We start from the raw sequence: 15696 nt of genomic DNA, 5'->3' as shown, positions 1-15696 counted from the left end.
AACTAACATGTAACACTCACTAGAGGTTATTCCCCTCAAAACCGAGTGGAGATCACTGCTCACCTGTTTCAAAGATCAGCACTTCACTTCACACACAGTTTTTCGTAGTGGTTTTAGGTTCTTAAAGTTATGCGTTATCCACAAAGTAAGATACTTGTAAATATGGTATCTACTGTTCACTACTCACTCCCAGTGCAAAGCAATGAACTCACTTTTCAGTGTTTATCATTATTTTTGTGGAATTGCTTCCTTAATGTTGAGGGAATCCAAACCATTTACCTTGTTAGCAAATGTCACCATTCTTTTTACAAAGAAGTGTATTCACCAAGTGCTCCAATGTATATTTTTAAATGGCTTGGTGCCCTAATGCATTTCGGCGTGGGCCTTTCATTAGAGAGCAGACTGAGGGAGAATTAAAACACAGACTTTTCACAGTGTAGTGAAAATGCCAACATGCAGCTCTCAGTGGTTTGGTGTCTCAGGTGATTCTATAATGTTCCAGTTCAATCGCGATATGCCATTCTTTATAAAAAATCGAGTCTACTGAAAATTGCAAGGTAAACTTGGAAAATATGATTTTAGACATTAACTAACTATGTATCCTTTATGCCCTGGCATATACAAAATTCCCCAAAATGTGGTACAGACTTTTTTTTAAAGAAAACATAAACTGCTTTCAAGTCCTTTCTAAATTTCCCAAGTACCTAGTTATGAAACATGAAGTTAAAGTACCACCGATACTGTAAATATGGCTCATGCTGTTTCAGATAATACCAACGCATGAGTGACACTGGCAGAAAGTACACTGCAGATGTTCAGAGAAGGGGAACATAAGAAAAAGTTATAGTAAATGCTGATAGTGGAACAATTTTCTCTGCTCTTGCAGCCTCTTTCTGATATATAACTTAAGGAGCCTACAAGGGGCCCTTTTTTACGTATACGATGCACTTTCCCTGTTTGTGTGACAGCTCACTTTTAAAAAGGTGCAGTGTGAAAACATTCAAATAAAATATGGAGCGGCTGCTTCAAAGCCGCTCTATTTTTAGCTGCAAAGGGATGTGTGGGGGTTCCAGAGGAACCCCTGCTCCCCTCCAGAGTACTGGCTTTAGGAGACTCACTGAGAGTATGGCAACTTTTTGTGTCACACTATCAGGGTGCCTCTTAAAGGCAAGTTTGCCTCTTTGCCTGTGTCCATAAAATAGTGCAGGCTCAGAGGCAAAGAAATTTCCTCATTTGCTTGGGGCCAATCCCAAAAGCAATGAGGGAACATCCTCTAATGATGGCGCTGGCACTCCATGTGCGTCTGCGCTAAATGTACTACAGAAGGGGCTGCACAACCATACAGAAGGGGCTGCACAACCATCTGCGGCCCCTTCTGTGATTCCAAAGTGCCGTAGGGGCACCAAAAGTTGGTACACATGCCTTTTGTGCTCCAGTGCACTTTGTGTAATACAGTACCAGAGATGTGGTTTGTGGAATAGTTTTGTCAGTGAACAATGCCTGTGCTTCATGCTTTCACCTCACATTCCATTCTAGGTAGTGTATGGAGTTTCATGGGAAATTGTGAAACACTTCATATCCTAACAATGCTGTTTGAGAGTGTTTGTGTATGTGTGGCAGGAAAGAACCGGGGGGTCCACAATGACGCTGTGGCTGAAAAGTGCAAGATGGTGTGCTTGACTCAATAGTGAACTCTACCGACTGCCAATATTTCATGATTGAGGGATTGTCTCAGTTGTCATGGCCAATCTGGCACTGCAGACGAGGCCAAGTCCTTCTCCAACCCTGGGCTTTGTGAACCAGCAGCTATGTTTCTTAGTGTGGCATATCATGGAGAAATCCACAAATTAATTGCATGATGCAGTTTCCCAAATTAATGAGTGTTTTAGTATTTTATTACAATTACATTCCAAACAAAAGTGGCTAAAGAAAAAAGGTTTAAGGGGGTCCCAATGCTTAATTTCCCCATGCATTTTCCAACAGGGATATCTGAACATCACTACAGCCAAAACTGCTAAACGGTGTTACACCAAATTTGGCAAAAAGCTAGACTCTGGTCCATAAAGCATGTTTTTTGTGATTTGGTGTAAATCCACTCAGTATGTTTTAAGAAGTAAGGTTAAAAAATTTTTTATATCTGGACAGCTGGGTTTGCAAGAGGCTTGTGAGAGACCCGCAATTTGGTATCTGAAAAATAGAGTGATTCTATTATCTGAGGGGGCTTTTTCCTGTTTGTCACCTAGCTCCCAGTGGAGTAAGGGCTCTCACCTGTGTTTTAAAAAAACAATAAAGGGGTGCAGGGTAGGGATAACCTGCTGCCATATGCTTTGTGGGCAGATCTGAGAGGGAACCTTTCACCCGCAAGTTTAAAAGTTTAAAATGTGTTTTTTTTTTGCCATGATCCCACAGTTATACCATGAAATTTCAGCAAAAAATGCTGTCACCCTCACTAGGTAAAGAGGGGAGGCTCTGAGGGACTGAAGGACACAGATGCCAACATGACTACTGTCAAGGGTCAACCTGCATCCTCAGAGCAAATAGTACCCAGTACATTCTACAAAGTTGTAGTAGCAGACAGCCAGGACATCCACTACACAGTGGCGTGATTCACTTTGTCTGAGGGGATCTCAGGTCTTCTTATAGTAGCTGTGAGCCTTGCCATGTACGTGAACTGTTTGCTAGGAAATAATTTGGAGCACAGTGCCTAGAAAGAAGTGAAGCTCAAGTCACACTTCGAAATGCTGGGGTTGCCTGAGTAGGTCTGTTTGGCCCCCAGATCCGTGGCTGCCAAGAAGGGGAATAAAGGAAGTCTGGAGCTTGGAAGAATGGCCCACATAGCTGCCAAGAAAGGGAAGGGCAAGGAGCATGTGAAAGCAACCCTTGAAACTTCCATGGTGCAGGTGGGTGGGGGACCAGATGAGGACCTCCAAAGCCTAAAGGGGTGGACATTGCCTCTGTTGGAGGCCTGCTTGGAATTTCTGGCCGACAAGCAGAGAATAGACCAACCATAGGGGAGTTCTGTAAGGCCAAGAAAGAGTGCCCAACCCTTGAAGGCATGAGACATCAGACTGAAGCCCAGGCAGCTGGTGATACCTCTGCAGATCCCCCCATATACTGGGAAATAACCTAATGTGAGGCGAGCCATGTCACGGTTTTGCCACATCTCACATTACTCATATGCTCCATAATTCAGATTTTAACCCTCCTGGTGGTCATTCCTACATATACCAGATTGATGGAGCACCTGATCAAGAGGATGACATTTTCTGACTTACACGTGGTATTCTTGGTCAGTTTCCATGGATATTTTAACTCTGGATCCATCGCCTTTGTGGTGCTTGTCAATGGCCATGCCTTACACGAGCCACATGCGTTATGGCCCATCACTGAGGGTAGCACCCACAGTCTTGGTTTTGTGTCCCTAGGTCTTGTATGTTCTTATAGGCTCTTGATATTAGCACTTCTCTTAAAAGAGAACATAGGGGCTGCTAGTATCAAACCAGTGGAATTAAACATTTTCCAATTTGTATTACAATTCTCTTGGCAAGGTTGAATGCACTGCTGAATGTGGTCACACATATACTCCTATCTAAGGAGGGTCTTGTGTTCGTCTTCAGCAGGGCCTCCCTGTTATTATGGGCCCTTTTTCTAGATTTGTCTACTATCTGCATCAGGTAATCTCATGTCTCCAGTTTCTCACTCAATATTTGGGCCTCCTTGTCAAAATCATTAATATATTGAACAATTCCTCTGAATATGCAGGAATTGCCCATACAGAAGATTTTCTCTCAATGACATGATGTCACTCACGACTTTCCAAGAAGATATAAGTTAGGGAGTACCATTTTTAACTCTCTCATTCACTATGGTTTGTGAGGTAGGATGGTGAACCTCTCCCTGATCCCTTGATATCCAAAGAGAAAGATGGGTCAGTGGAAGATGTCAACCTCTCTTACACTAGTCTCAGAACAGAGAACAACAGAGGGAATATGGCCAGTTGCTGTAACAGTTTGCCTCATTTTTCCCTCACTCCCAGTGAGGGCAACTCACAATTTAAAGTGATGCTCTTTGGACTGAAGAATGCCGTTGCCACATTCCTGAGGCTGGTGAACCAGATCTTAGATGGAAGGAAGGCCTCCAGTGCTGCTTACGTGGACAAATGAACTGTCTTCAGTAGTAGCTGAGAGGACCATCTATTCCACCTGCAAGAAGTGCTTCAGGCCCTGCAAAAGGCAGGCCTAACTATCAAGGCCTGAAAGTGCCAGATAGAGCAGGGTTCAGTGATGTGCGTGGGACACCTTGTGGGCAGGGGTAAGGTACAGCCCCTCCAGGCCAAATTAGAGACTACCCTGTCCTGAGAGCTCCCCAAAACCCAGACAGAAATGAGTGCCTTCCTGGGCTTCACTGGTTATTACAGGAAGATTGTCAAGGGATATGGCACCATTTGTGCTCCCTTGACTGAGCTGACTTTCAAGCAGCAGCTCAAGAAGGCGATCCAGACAGAGATCTGTCAGGAAGCCTTCAAGAACCTTCAATAGTCCATGAGCACAGCCCCTGTGCTCAATGCTCCTGATAATTCCCAAAAATTCATAGTGCAAACTGATGCCTCAGAATATAGCATAGGACATATTGTTACATAGTACAAGCTAGGGAGTATTATTCTTAAACCTGTAATTTAACAGAAATGCTTACATACTATATGAAATAGAAATTGCCTCATATGTCATATCCAGTATTTATACTCAATAGCATTTCAGAACAATAAATATATAAATATATTAGCTCTCTGGTTTCCTCCTTCAGTTTGAAAGAGTTAAAATAGTTACAATATAATAATAGTTTAGTCTGCAATCAACGTATTGTATACTGTACAATAGTAATGTACAAAATAGCAAAATGCTAACAAAGGGTTACTCAGTAAAAATATCTGAAAAAGAAGCTGTTGATTCAATGTAGTTTAATGAAAATATTTCTGCTACACTCAAATTGCACACTTCTGGAAACCAGAAGAAAGAATGCACATCTCCAGCACATTCTCACCAGTCCAAGATAAATTCAAGAAGGAAATATTATGCAATAAATATATGTGTCTGCAGCCTTGAACCCATCACCCAATAAAATAAGCAGCATATTTCAAAGTTTTTCCTGAGAACAGTCACTATTGGTTGAACCTAGTGTAACTTCTTTTACATAGAGGACTATATTTTTGGATCCGCTGCAAATTCATCACTTACAAGCTTCACTATGTGAAGGTTATCTATAGAAATTACCTCAAGCAAATATGCTCAGAAACAGAACAACACTAAAGGAAAGGGTGAGATAGGTAATTTGTATTTCTTATTTCCTCCCTTGCATTTCAAAAATGACCACCATACTGTGTCAACCCATTCGCCTGCTTGATTTCCAATCTAAATGTGAACTTCCATGATACCTTCCCCCCCATAGCCCCATAGACCTTTCTACAAGGCCAGTTTCCATAGCAATTGATTTGAATGATTTGAAAATCTTTACAGCCAGGCTCCAGGTCAAACGCTAATAAAGCTTTGACCACTCTATACACTTTAAAAATATAAGCCTATAGCAATCAGCCTGAAATAATTTTGTTTCTCTCCCAATCATAATATGCTATTCAGATAGCAGTTATTCACTACCTGAGCACTCTATCCAACATCAGCTACCCAAACCTAGCCATTGCTTTTTTCAAAATATTTTCACTCTCCATACTGTTAGGGCATCAGTCAGCAATAACTTACCAAAACATTTCATCATGTAGGACAACTATATAACTTTACAACCAGTCACTTAAAGAGTTTAAACTAGTTGACACAGTACAACTATAATATTTTTAAAAAAGACATTATGAAAGACTAGGCTAGAAAAGAAATGGAGAAGTCACAATCACTTTAATACATTATAGTTGACTGTGACCATATTAAGGCCCTCATTATGACATTGGTGGTAAATCCTGCTTACCGCCACAGTGACGGCCGCCAGCATACCGCTGCGGTGGCGAATATCCTTTCTCCATTTTATGACACACATACACCAATCCGACAGAATACAGCCACATACACAAATCCGCCAGCCCAAAGGTTAGTGCTAAAGTAGCAGGACCAACACCCATGCCGTTACGCCAACAGAACAACACCCACCACATTATGACCCACGAATCACCACAGTGGACATTCAACTGCAGTAAACCATTGGTGGTACATACTGCTGTGCTCAGAATGGACACCCTCATACAAAACAACACTACATTGGCCAATACTAAAAGCACACACCTGACACTCATATACACACCACACCCACCCACCCACAGCACCATAAAATACCCACCCACATTACCCACAACCCTTTACAAAAACAATTACTGCCAGGAGATTAAAACAAACAGCACAGAGACAATTAGACACACACCACATACACTCATACATCCCTCGCACACCCCACATCACACACCCCACCACATTACTCAACACACTCTCATCAACACACACCACACAACACCAATGTCCCCACAAAGGCACCCCCGTTTCTCTGATGAGGAGTTAAGGGTCATGGTGGAGAAAATTGTCAGGGTAGAGCCACAGCTGTTTGGAGTACAGGTACAGCAAATATCCATTGCCAGGAAGATGAAGCTATGGCGGAGAATCGTGGACAGGGTGAACGCCATGGGACAGCATCCAAGAACAAGGGATGACACCAGGAAGAGGTGGAATGACCTACAGGGGAAGGTACGTTCCATGGCAGCATGGCACAAGCTCGCCATCCAGAGGATTGGTGGTGGATCTCCACCTCCTCCCCCACAGCTCAAGCATGGGAGGAGCAAGTCTTGGCATTACTGCATCCTGAGGTACTCGCTGGAGTAGCCGGAGGACTGGACACTGGTGAGTCAATATATACTACTTATCACCCCCATACTTGCATGCCACCCTCACTCCCATCACTTCACTCCATCCCACACACTGCACCTACACATATGACTAACTCCAATGCCAAATCCTGCATGCCATGCAATTGCATGGACAGCCGTCCCAGCCCTGCATGGACACCAATCACTAAAGCATGCATAGGAAAACTAACAATCCCACAATACATCACCATACACAAAGGTGGCAGGGCAACAGCAACGACAGAGGGGAAGCCAGGGATGTACAATATGTCACAGACATGAAGCATAATCCATCACTTACATCCCCACAGATGCCCCAGCCAACCCATCGTAGAGGAGGTGCCATGACTATCCACTCCCCCAACAGATGCCCCCAGTGAGAACAGTAACTCGGACTTCATGATCTGGACCAACAACCTGGCCCATCAGGGACCACTGGACAGTCGGTCACCCCAGCCCGCTCACAGTGCACCACAGAGCCTCCCTCATCAGTATCCAACACCACAGCACCCACCCAGCGTACCCACACCTCTGTCCCCAGGACACGTCAATCAGCAGTGTGCCCACCTGGACAGGGACCCCAGTCCACACCTCACCCCCAAGACAATCAGGGATCTGGGGTCAGTGGCAGTAGGCACACTGTTCAGGGAACTGAGGCACAGGCCAACAGGAACACTGGGAGGACTGCTGTTTGCCAGGGTGAGGGCAGGCCCAGGGAACGACTCTCCAGGAGGCACTCACTGAGATCATGGGAGCCTACCAACATTCCCAGGACACGATGAGCCAGATCCTTGACAACGTGCAGGAGAACAGGCAGCTGCAGGAGGAACAGTATCAGGGGATCTGGGATGACTTGCAGGCCACCAACAACACCTTGATCTCCATAGCAGGGGTGCTGGCAGACATGGCCAACATCATGAGGGAAGCAACAGCACACCAGCAAGCCCCTACCACTAGCCAGTCTATTGACAAGCCCTCCACTTCCGCTGCAGTTAGTGGGCAGGAGGCCCCACCACAAGACCCACAGGCCACCAGCACCCCTCCCCCTGCAGAAGGTGAACCACCCTGCAACTGTTCCTTGCAACCCAGGCAGAAGCCAGAAACACTTGCCAAGACCACCACCAGGAAATGAGACTCCCCTGATTGTCCCCCTTGTGTCCCACACTGTCACCTTGTCCACTTTGAACTGCCTTTGCTCCCCTTCCTATAGGCCCTTGGAGACTGCACCTGTGTTACAAATAAACTGGAAAAATACCCAGGTCTTTCCTCCATCATCAACCCATTCCATTTTTCCCTCCATTTCATAGTACTACAATAAACACCCTTGAACACAACTTGACGATTAGTATTTTATGTGTGGAAAATGTGCATTTATTGAAACAGTCACATCTAGTGCAAATGATCTGAACGATGTGAGAGCATAGAAATAATGACATGTAGCTGTCTGTAGTCATCACATCAGTACACAGTTGTTATCTCACCAACATCTGTAAAATGACAAGCCATAGGAGATAGTAAGTTGAGATGCAATGGAAGTTAATGCCATCATACTACAGCCACACAGAAAAATCAATAGTCAGAGGAATGGTCAGTTGCACTGTCTTACCTGTGTGTCATTGGAAGTATTGATGTATAACTGATGTTCGGTTGTCCTCATCCTCATCCTCTGCCTCCTCATCCTCACTATCCTCAGGGTCCACTGCTGCCACAGGGGCATCTCCAGTCTCCTCCTCCTGCAGTAAAGGTACATGGCGTCTGAGGGCCATGTTGTGCAACATGCAGCATGCCACTACTATCTGGCAGACCTTCTTGAGTGAGTAGCACAGGCATCCACCTGTCAGATGGAGGCCCCTGAACCTGGCCTTCAGGACCCCGAAGGTCCTCACGATGACCCTTCTGGTTCACCCATGTGCCTCATTATAATGTTCCTCAGCCCCTGTCCTAACATTCCTCACAGGGGTCATGAGCCACGATAGGTTTGGGTAGCCAGAGTCACCTGCAAGTATTGAGGGACAACATTTAGCCTCACACAATGAAATGGGGTTGACACCTGAAGGCATACACTAACATACAGTGGGTGGGGACCATGGCTCACCTGTTAGCCACACCCTGTGCCTCTATAGTTGGGCCATCCCATTTGGGATGCTGCTATTCCTCAAAACAAATGTGCCATGCACCGACCAAGGATACTTAGCGTTGTGGGAGATGTACTGGTCCGCCAGGCACACCATTTGTACATTCAGGGAGTGGAATATCTTCCGATTCCTGAACACCGGTGCATTCTGGTAGGGTGGGGACAAACACAATCTGTGTCTCATCAGTGGCCCCAACAATATTGGGTATATGTCCCATTGCATAGATTCTGGCCTTCACAGTGGCCAGGTCTTCCACGAGGGGGAAAGCTATGTAGCTGCACATGTTTCACCAGGGCAGACAAAACTCTTGCCAGCACGATTGAAAACATTGGCTGTGACAACCCTGCTGCCAATCCCACTGTCACTGGGAAAGAACCAGTTGCCAGGAAATGGAGCACTGATAGCACTTGCACGAGAGCGGGGATCCCAGACGGATGACGGATAGCAGATATCAGGTCAGGCTCCAAGTGGGCACACAGCTCTGTAATTGTGGCCCTGGCCAGTCTATAGGTGAGTATAATGTGCCTGTCCTCCAATGAAGCCAAGTCCACAGGGGGTCTGTACACGGGCATTTGTCTCCTCCTCCTATTCATCTGCAGCGGTAGGTATCTATGGGAAACAAGAGTGAGTAGGCTGTCTCAATTGGCACAATGAGACCCCAACCTCGGTGTACATAGTGCATTTATGTGATGGGACAGTGGGAATGCCAAGGTATGTGCTAATCTAGGCTGTGACGCAGTTAAGGTTGATATGACCGTTGTCCGCCACCATGAAATGGCAACCGCCTGTCCTGTATGTAAGGGACATGTGGAAGTGAGGTAACTCCGCAACGTTGGGTGTTGTGTCAAAAGGCAGTTTTGCACCACTGTGCAATTCCTCATTGGATAATATGGGGCTCTATGAAGTATAGTGGCCAATGGGGATTAGCGCTGGCAGTGACAGAGTACACCGCCATGGACGTGACCGCCATTTTCTATCTGATTCCTCACTTGTTTCCTGAACTTCAACAGGAGAACACCTATACTGTGTGTGCTGCTGTGACCTGTGTTTGGAACCTACCATGGCCTGTGTGACCGGGGAAACGGCCTCCGCCTTCACTTCGGAGGAGTTGGAGCGTTTGGTGGATGGGGTCCTACCCCAGTACGGATTGCTGTATGGGCCTCCAGACCAACAGGTGAGTACACCCTGGGCACAATGCATGGAGATGTGTGTGCAAGCTTCATGTCATCGGGGACGATGTAATGTGGTGGTGTACATGGTGTGCGCCAGCCGATGAGTGTGCCAATGGTGACAGAAATGGGGTTGGTGGACCATATGTGTGACAGACTGGATTGTATGTGTAATGGTGTCTTCCTGTCTGTATTACCACTGCAGGTCAGCGCCCATCAAAAGAAGGGATTATGACGTGCCACCGCCAAGAATGTGCGGACCCTGGGGGTTTATGGCAGGCAGAGCACCCACTGTCAGAAATGGTGGGAGGGTCTGAGATGCTGGGCAAAGAAGACTGCAGAGTCCCATCTGGGGATGGCCTCCCAATGAGGAAGGGATGCCTGTCGGAACCTGACCCCCCCTGATGGCCCGCATACTGGCGGTGGCCTACCCAGAGCTGGATGGGTGCTTGAGGGCATCACAGCAGCCACAAGGGGGTGAGTACAGTGGCCATTACTACAATAATTGGCAGGTGGCATGGGATCCGGGTGGTGGGTGTGAGTTAGTGGGTGCCCCTTAATGCCAGGCCAGGCATTGCAGCGTGATCCAGCTCAAGGGTAATGGGGCTATGACAGTATTCCATGTCAGGCAGGGATTTGTGAGTTCCAGGAGGGGTGCAGTTGTTGGTGTGTGGCCCTCATCTTGCTGTGGCATCTAGCCAAATCACTGGCAGTGCAATTCATAGTGCTCAATCCTGATCCCTATGTGTGACAGTGCTGTGTATGCCAACTGTGGTGTTGGTGCAGTAATTGACCCAGTGTTCCCTTTCTCTCTCTCCCTCCCTTTTTTCTTCTGTCATCCTGTCCATGTGTGCATTGGCATCATCTGGCAGAGGAGCAGGGGCTCCGGCAAAAGGGGGAGTTGCAACCCACAGTATCAGAGTCAACAAATGCCGAGGGAACCAGTGGGACAGAGGTTGAGGGGAGCTGCCCTGAGTGAGGAGGCTATTGACCTCCTGAGATTCATCTCTGTAGGGCAGTCAACCATTGTGAATGATGGATTGGCGGCCCAACAGAGATTGATTCAGGCTCTGGCCTCCCCTCTGATGGCAGCCATTGTCCCTGCTCCTACCATCACCCCTCCAACTCCCCTCCAACTACCCAGTCCCAGTCTCCTCAACCCCAACCCATCCCATGCACACATACAGACAAGCATGCACACAAGACAACACAAAAGAGTGGCACAGTCAAACACAGGCACCACACTTCATCCCACAAGCAGTCACGCAAACACCAGACAATTGCAGTCACAACCACATCCACTGCCTCCACTGTCTCCCCCTCCTCCTCCTCCACCTCCCTCACAGTCACATCCACACTCACACCTGCATGTACTGCATTAACATCCACCACCAGCATCACCACACCAAGCAGCACACACTTCTCTAGCAGACACCTCCACAACATCCATGCACGCGTCCCTTGTGTCCTCTTCCACCATGTCTGTCCCCCTCCTACTAATGGCCACAAACACAAGTACTCACCTCCCAGCAGCCGTCCACCTCACATAAGCACACTGCCCATGCACCTGCACCCAAGTCTAGCAGACATACACCTCCAACAATCAGTCCCTCAACCTCCACCCCATCCCTCCTTCCTCATCCCACCCTACTGTCCCGAAGCTTTTCCTTGCCCAACTTGACCTCTTCCCTCCCCCTCCCCCCGTCCTGCCCATAAGAGCAGGGTCCCAACGATCCAGCCTAGCACCTCAGCCAAACAGTCCACGCTGACAGTGGTGGTACCACCTAGTCATGGTAGCAAGTCAGTGAAGGATCCCACTCCACCAGCCAGGAAGGTTAAGGATCCCACACCTCCTGCCATGAAGGGGAAGGAGCCCGCACCTCCTGCCATGAAGGGGAAGTAGCCCTCAACTCCTGCCAGGAAGGCTAAGGAGCCTGCACATCCTGCCATGAAAGGGAAGAAGACCTCAACCCCTTCCAGGAAGGATAAGGATCCAACGCCTCCTACCATGAAGGGGAAGAAGCCCTCGACTCCAGTAGAGGCTGTCAGGGTGACCCCACCACCTCCACCACCAGTGGTCACGGGGCCCTCACAGCCTGCTGAGGAAGTTGCTGAGGAAGTGCAGCCAACTCCTCCTGCAGAGGCTGCCCAGGAGGCACCTTCACCTGCTGATACAGTGCAGCCCTCACCTCCGGATGACACAGTGGAGCCATCACCACCATCGGAAGCCAGGTAGGCCACCCTCCAGGGACTGCCGTACAAGAGGCCCCCTCCAGAAGCAGTGGGAAAGCCATCCACCTGAGAGTCTGTGGCTTGGCACTCCAAAGCAGAGAGAAATAGACATGGAGTCCCCTCCAGAAGCAGTGGGAAAGCCACCACCTAAGAGACTGTGGCCTTGCACTCCCCAGCAGAGAGAAATGGGCATGGCGACCCCTCCAGAACCAGTGGGAAAGTCACCCACCTAAGAGATTGTGGGCTTGCACTCCCCAGAAAAGGGATATTGGCATGGAGACCCCTGCAGAACCAGTGGGAAAGTCACCCACCTGAGAGACTGTGGCCTTGCACTCCCCAGCAGGAAGAAATGGGCATCAAGCCCCCTCCAGAACCAGAGGGCTTGTTCCCGACTTCTGTTGATGTGCTCCCCACTCCCCACCCCCCTGAGGTGCCTGCCCACTTGCAAACTGATGCCCCTGAAGAGTTCTATCCGGATGAAGTCAGGATTTGAGTTGGGCCTTGGACTGTGCCCTGGGGCCATGTGGGCCCTTAGTACTTTGGACTTGGCATTGGCCCTTTGTGTACATTTGTACATATCTGTTTTTCGTACAGTTGGTTCTTTTGCTAGCTGTTAACAATCAATAGATTCTTATTACTGCCTTCTTGTTGTCCTTGCATTATTTTGCTGTGTATCGTATGCCATTGTTTTTCGTCTGCAGCTGGTTGTGTGTATGGTATGTGTGTGTTGGGTGTGGGTCATGCGTGTGTGTGTCACTCTCGTTTTCCTCCCTCCCTCCTTTGTGTGCTAGGCAGCTGTACTCACCGCCGTCGTGCTTGTCGGCGTTGGTGTTCCAGGTGGAGTATGACTTAGATGAGCATCGGGAAGACTTGCAGTTCCGGTTCCATGGCAGCATTGTTCTTCCCTGTGTCTCCAATGGTGAGTCTTTGCTCTTCTGTGTTCTGTTTCTGCCAGGCTTTTGATGGCGTTGGTACCGCCCTGGAAATCCTGTTGGATTGCAAGGTCAAAATATGGTGGGCTGTACTTTGTCTTCTGCCTGGCTGTTGTTGGCTACATTTGTGGTCAGTGGTGTTAACACCCTGGCGGTTGGTGTGGTACATTGGCTGTCTATGGGAGTCATCTCCACCATGGTCATCATTTGACAGTAATTACCGGCAGCATGTTGGGGGTCTTACTGCCACTTTGTCACTCACCGCCAATGTCATAAAGAGGGCCTAAGTGTGCTACCAGCTGGCCTTCAATAATCTATTCGCCGCCAGCAACAAAACTTTGTGAACGTGTTAATTAAATGCAAAATATTGGCGTCCAAGAACGCAAAAACTGCCTGCCTACAGGAGCAAATGCTCTCTTCTCTCTGTCCTTAATAACTAATAGACCAGAACAAATGCATATAAGGAAATTAGTAGTCTTGGCAGCTGAATGACGTAGTCTACAAACGCTGCTATGCTGTGATTTAATCCATGGGGAAGCCAGGTCAGACGTTGATATACTTCTGAATCTAAAATGAATGAACTTAGTATTTAAAAAGATTGGATAGCACATTTCCAAATAAGATAGTCTATTTTGAGCTGTGTAATTCAAAATCATCCATGGATGGGAACGTTTGGATAAATGTTCCTTAGCTTGTGTTCTTGACAGCCATTTTGTGACTTTATTCACTAGTTTTGTGAATTATTGAAATGAAGTGGGCATAATCCACATGTCTCTGATTTGGAATGTATCTAATTTAGTGACCAAATATTTCCCAAAGGACACATTTGTGTTATGAAAATCAGATCTGCATTTGTTCTGCGATACATTTACTTCTAATTTTGACATTCTTCTACCTATACCTGTACCTACTTATCACACTTGTCTTGGGTCACAACTACTTGCACTGTTTTCTAAATGGCTTAATGTTTGCCCCTACCTGTTTATTATCTAACCTCCTCACATAACAACTGCTGCTAAATCTATACCTGTGTGCACAGGAGTCTCCACTCCAACATGGTGCCCGTTTTTTGTTAGATCGCCAGCTCAGTCCTCCTTTACTGTTTATTCTAGTCAGCGTTAGTGTTGTAAATACCCACGTGTCTCAGTGCCTCATTACCCTTTGGTGTCTGGCTACTTCCCAAGCAGGGTGAGTCCCATGTTTATTTCATTCACTTTGTACTCTATTTTGGTGGTTTATACTTTGGAACCATTTCGGTATTATCTTTGTTGATTTATAGGCTTATCGCGGTCCCCCTATGGTCACACAACTTTGATATTTAGATATTCTTCAGTTACTTGGGCTAATGAATAGACGGTAAGTTTGTTTTATCACTAGTACGGCACCTTTTGTTGTAATCTCTCTTTGGGCTTCAAACCATGCCTATGTCACGTCAGTCTCTTTCTTTGGTTCATGGGCTTGCCTTTTAAAATCTGCCTGCTTTCATTAGTAAAAGGTATGCATATGTCATGCCTTTTCTGGTGTTTAGCGCTCCTCGGCCAAGTACTGAAAACATACGACGCTCACTGTCTTCCGTCCTGTTTCTGGACTACTTTTTCTCTTTTTTCGTAGTGCGATCTCGCTGGACAGAAGTCGAGCGCGTTGCATTACATCGATCCTGTTACATAGTTAATTGCACTTTTGCCACTTACGTGGATGATTGTACTTTTGCCAATAGGTTTCACTACGAGCAAACTTTTATTTACCCGTTGTGTGCCTGCTTTTTGTTGAGGGCGGCCGTCAGCATGCTTATGTGAAACTATTACATTTCAGTTTATATGGCAAGAACTGTTTTACTTTTCAATTTCAGTCCGGTTAGGCGTTTACTATGCTAATTGATCTTGCTCGGGCAAACTTGAGACCCATTGCATTGCAAATGCATGTTGGTTATGTGTGCTATGTTTGGAGCACTGCCTGTAGTCGTTTTGCCACTTTTACTATTTTGAGTTATAGCCTCTGTTACTTTGTTTGATTCCATTATTGTTTTTAGTGGGCCTACTATGGTCCCTACTTGGGCACACCTTTATGACAGTTATACCGATTATCGATATATCCGTTGGAGTGATTCAGAGCATATCCATACCTGGATTGTTTGTATTTGTTCCAACTGCACAAGTTCATGCGTGCTGTGTAGGATGGTCAGGTTTTTTGCCCCCTATGCTTACTTGGTTTTTTAGCTGACGTTTGTTCATATAATTGAGGGCACTATTTCTTTTTGTTTTTAACTACTTGTTACTTGGCACAACTGTTATTCCACATCTCATTACTTTCCACTTCACATCAATTGGTAGGGT

The 15696-nt window shown here is 46.8% G+C and overlaps 1 protein-coding gene across 1 annotated transcript in view; it reads left to right on the top strand.

The window, feature by feature from the left end:
• The window catches only part of LOC138261947 (macrophage mannose receptor 1-like), a 683716-nt gene that overhangs the window by 184701 nt on the left and 483319 nt on the right, over positions 1-15696 (top strand). The gene's annotated exons all lie outside the window — the stretch shown is intronic.

The sequence above is a fragment of the Pleurodeles waltl genome, chromosome 10 (assembly GCF_031143425.1).
Source record: "Pleurodeles waltl isolate 20211129_DDA chromosome 10, aPleWal1.hap1.20221129, whole genome shotgun sequence".
NCBI classification, from domain to species: Eukaryota; Metazoa; Chordata; class Amphibia; order Caudata; family Salamandridae; genus Pleurodeles; species Pleurodeles waltl.
The sequence above is the reverse complement of the archived record's forward strand: the minus strand, read 5'-3'. Positions and strand labels throughout refer to the sequence as shown.